The sequence below is a fragment of the Triturus cristatus genome, chromosome 5_1 (assembly GCF_964204655.1).
Source record: "Triturus cristatus chromosome 5_1, aTriCri1.1, whole genome shotgun sequence".
Lineage (NCBI taxonomy): Eukaryota > Metazoa > Chordata > Amphibia > Caudata > Salamandridae > Triturus > Triturus cristatus.
Genome location: NC_140587.1, coordinates 73,666,943 through 73,672,124, shown reverse-complemented (window position 1 = coordinate 73,672,124; position 5,182 = coordinate 73,666,943).

Below are 5,182 nucleotides of genomic sequence, written 5' to 3'. Positions count from 1 at the left end.
CTAACCTGGGCGGAGCCAAAGCCCCTCTCCTGGTGACTCTCCCATAAGTGCCAGCGACAGCTGCGCTGCAAAGCCAAGCCGTGCGGTCCTCGCAAGCCACCACTGCTCCTAACCTGGGCGGAGCCAAAGCCCTTCTCCTGGTGACTCTCCCATAAGTTCCTGGCGACAGCTGCACTGCTAAGCCAAGCCGTACAGTCATTGCAAGCCGCCACTGCTCCTAACCTGGGCGGAGCCAAAACCCCTCTTCTGGTGACACTCCCATAAGTGCCTGGTGACAGCTGCGAAGCCAAGTGTAGGAGAGTAGGATCTCCTTCACATGGGTACCCCCACTTTTTGCTGGTGTTTCACTGTTTTTCGACCTTAGCCCGGCTGTGACCCTGCTGATCAGGAACACAGCCTAGCTGCTTCCTCTCTAAAATGATTTTGCATGTACATTAGGTACATATCTAATTGGATTCTGGAGGGCCTTATAAGCCCCTAGTACATGGTATACTATGTACCTAGGGCATAGGTACCTCAGAGGCCTACCAAGGGCTGAAGCATGTGTTATGCCACCCCTGGAAAGCACTCCAAAATGGCACCACAGGTCTGCTACTGCAGCCTGGGTAAGGGTGTGCTTGCACCCCTTACAGTGGTATAGGCTACCTATATCCACATAAATATACAGACACATATAAACCTATAAGTCACTCCTATAGCAGGTCTTAACAATCCTGAAGGCAGAGTGCTTGGTTTTGTGTGAGAGGGTGCCCAAGCATGAGCTGCGCCCCTCTGCAGCTTTCGGAAATCCATCCTTATGGCTGTTCTGTGATACAGCCATACCATATACTCTTAAGTACATTATAACCTCGCGGTAAATGCTAACTTTGGAATGGCAGCATCAAAACATGTCGTGTTTGGTGTCAAATGCTTTGGAATACTACACCCCCCCCCCCCCCCCACCAGTTCTGGTGGCGGGGTTAGCATTCCACCCTTCTAGAGGGAGAGACATGTTCACACTGGTCAAACCCGGTAGAACTTTCCTGAGCCCTGGCATGACAAGATGGATGCCTCTGCCACAGACACGGGTCTGGCCTCCTGCTGCTGACCGAAACTCTGGCAGGGGAGGCCTGGATAGTAGGTTTCCTATCTAAGGGAGGTGTAACCACCTCCTCAGACAGGCAGATGTGTATTGGAGCTGGGCGGGAGCACTCTGGTGCTTTGAAGTCCTGCACTGGGGGCACACATGGTGTCCCTGTGCATAGTCCAGTTCAAACCGGTTGCAGGGGCTACCTGCCCCTGCTCTGGCACAAAACTGGACAAAGGAAATGGGTGTAACCATCCCTCTTTCCAAGCCCACCCATAGGTGGGGCCTTAGAGTTAGTCCATCCCCTAAACTTACTATAAGTAAAGGAATCCAGTCCCTAGGACTTTAGATTACCCTGGACGAAACTCTGCAACAGATAACACTTTCAAGTGCGACCGCTCAAGGCTCCTTCGCGATCACTAGTCCGTTGGCTAGCAGGTCCTCACGAAGGCGACTCCTTTTCTGCTTGGGCTTTCCTGGTTGCGCCACACATGCCCCGATTTACCCTCACTGGGTCAGTCCCTCAGACCATGCTGGTCTGCACCGCAGTCCTTTCTCTGAATTCCAGTGACTTGTCGTTGCCAAGGCTTGTTAGGTCCATTCTGGTCGCCGACACCGCAGCACTCGACAGACTTTGTGGTACAGCTGGAATCCGGCTCATGGTCTTCATCAACGCCTCCTGGACCTCGTGGCTGAAGAGTCAAGACACCCATCAACTCATCTTAAGCACCCAACATCTGTGGGCATTGGTCCATCCTGCCCTCGGTCACTGGCAAGTGACCCGGACTCTGTCCCCTCTGCTTTCAGGTTCCTTACATCCTAGATCCAGACTTGGATCTCTCCAGACACTTCTCCTCTTCGCGGCAGCAGCAGTTCTTTGCAGGCTCCCATTGAAATCGATGACGCGACCCGACACCAAAAGACACCTATGCACCCAGCTTCCCAGGGTGAGGTAACTCGAGTACTCCGGTGCTCCCGTGGGTGCTGGCCCTAGAACTTCTTAAGTACAAAAGGTTTTGGTCCTGACTTGATTAAAAGTGTCCCTAATCTTTACGTTTCCAACCGCGACATTGCCCATAGAAGATAACGGGATCCCGCTGTTGTGTTCTCACACTCCATACAGTCCCCGTGGGTCCCCTGTGTCACAACCTTGGGTGGTTCCTTGGGGTCCCAGCAATTCTACAGGCTATAGACCTATTGTCTATTCCAGTCGTGGTTCTTATACCACTTTTTTGGTTTATGGTTTGGTACGCCCCTAGGGCCCAAACGTGTATTTGTGCTATTACTGATGATTGCTATCTTATAACTTAAGTACTTCGAACTCCATTCTCATAAAGAGACTAGAGGGGTGTGTGTTAACCTAAATACATATATTTTAAATATATACCTGGTGTGGTTGTCCTTTCATTTGATCATTCAAGAGATTATAGACTGGTAAAACTAGCTGCTTTACATTCCTTCAAGACTTAGCCTGAAGGCTGCTCTCCATAGCTACCACTAGGATAGCTTTCAATAAAGGTTGTCTTTAACATATCACCATAAGGGGTTGTTTGGACTGATACAAGGTGCCTACTAGAACTAGTGGACAGCATATATCAGGCCACCTTCTCACATTGGTGTGCAGCGTGTGGGATTCCAGCTTGCTATTGTTTTACCAGATAATCTCAATTGAATTGATCAACTGAAAACCACTAAAGGTACCTGAGGAACATATAATATCAAGTTTAGCTACCGTAAGGTCTACTGAACTTAGAGTTGTGTGTTAAGGGATAGCACACCATTTCTACAACTCAAGAGAGTTTAGTAGGCCACACTAGTGTAGGTAGTGCAATACTCCACACCATATTACTAATGTCTAACCAGCCAGGCCAGGAACCAGTGGGTCCCTACCAGGAACAAGTCAGCTCCTTCCTTATAAATATGAGGATCTCTCCTTTGCTCAGCTTAGGGCCTTATGTTCCATTAGGAAGCTGAAGACAGGCAAAAGTCCATCCACCCAGCATCTCATAAAGATACTTAAGCTGGATGATATCACTGGGCCTAGTGGGCCTGATGAGGTAGACAGTGTGGGTGGGACAGCACCTGAGGGTGGGCCTAGGGGTGGAAACTCCCCTGACACTAACTCTAATGATGACCAGACGCTTGACAATGACCAGACTCAGGTGAACCCAGATCTCCTGGATGAGAATAAGGAGGATGACAATAATGCTCCTACCTTTATTCCTCCAGGTAGACCTGACAATAGTGCTAGAAGGGATAGATCTCTGTCAAGGGGATCTATCCAGTCTAACTCCTCTATAGGAACCTCTGTTTTTCTCAGAGGGAGGGACACCTCCAAGGAGAGGAGAGAGAGACTGCTGAAGTATGAGCAAGACAAGATCAACCTCAGAAAGCAGCAGATGGCCTTAGATAGGGAAGCCCTAGAGCTCTACAGAGCTAGTAAAAAGGAGGGACTAGAGCCCCTTGGTGGCAGCAATTTCCCTAGAGATAGGGAGAGGTATTATAACCATAGAAACCTAAGTAAGATTGTCCCTCCCTACCAGAGTGGGGATGACATCCACAAATGGATAACTGCCTTGGAGAGGGCCTGTAAAGTACAGAAGGTCCCTCAAGGTCAGTGGGCAGCAATCTTATGGCTCTCCTTTGCAGACAAAGGTAGAGACAAGCTCCTCACTGTAAGAGAAGAGGATGCTGATGGCTACAAAGTCTTGAAAAGTACTTTGATACATGGGTTTGGCCTAGCCACTGAACAATGCAGGTTAAAGTTCAGAGACACCCAAAAGGCACAAAATCAGGACTGGGTTGACTTTGTTGACTGTGCTGCTAAGGCTCTGGAAGGTTGGTTATTGGGCATTAAAGTGTGTGACTTCAAAGGATTGTACAATCTGATAATGAGGGAGCAGATTCTTAATAACTGTCAAAATCAGCTGTTGCACCAGTACCTGGTAGACTCTGATCTGACCTCTCCCCAGGAATTGGGAAAGAAGGCAGACAAATGGGTCAGAACAAAGGTGAGGCAGAAGGTACAGAACCAAGGTGGTGAACCAAAGAAGCAAGATTCCAAAAACTCTGACAAGGGTAAAGATCAGAAGTCTTCTCAAGGGCCCCAAAAATCTTCTACGGGGGGGATTCACAGTCAGCAAAAGGGTAGCGGCCAAAAGAAACCTTGGTGGAAAATCTGTAAACAGAAAACTCACTGAACTTGTGACTGCACCAAGGCCAAAGAAAATACTCCAGCCCCCACCATGCCCCTAAGGCACCTGCTCCCTCTAGTGCAGTTACAATTGGTGGTGGGAATACGCAGAATAAGGGTGTAGTAGGGTTGACCCTGGGTTCTGAGATGGAGTCTGGCCTAGTCAGAGTACCAACTCAGGCTGTGCTTGTCAGTGATGGGGGCATGGATATGCTGAAGTGGAGCTCAGGACACATGCAGAAATATTAGGGATTCCTGCACATGTCTTTGCTGTGACCAGGTCACAGGCTAAAATATTTTAAACTGGACAGGCCCTGGACAGGCCCTGGATTCTGGAATAATGGACCAGGTGCCTCACAAGAGGAGGAGCAGTAGGGTTAAGGCAAAGCCTTCCCACCTGTCTCAGGATACTGATCAGTCTCCTCAGGGAGATGATATTGAGCCTGAAGAAGGAACTGTCCCAGAGGAGCTTGAACCTGACCAGGTTGAGTTCTTGGGGACAGGGGGCCCTTCCAGGTCTGATCTGAGCCAGGAGCAGAAGACCTGCCCCTCTCTTGAAACTCTCAGACAGCAAGCTGCTGATGAGGCTGCTGAGAATGCTAGTGGCACCCATAAAGTTTATTGGGACGATGGACTCCTTTACTCAGAGAGTAGAGACCCCAAGCCTGGTGCATCCAGGAGGTTGGTTATACCTCTGAAGTTTAGGGGTTTCCTATTGACACTAGCCCATGATATTCCCCTAGCAGGACACTTAGGCCAGAACAAGACTTGGGACAGAATGGATTCTCACTTTCACTGGCCCCACATGTCTGAAGACACAAAGGAGTTTTGTCGCTCCTGTGTAACCTGCCAAGCCAGTGGCAAAGCAGGTGGCGCTACAAAGGCCCCCCTGTGGTGGGGGTGTCCTTTGAAAGGGTAGGGAT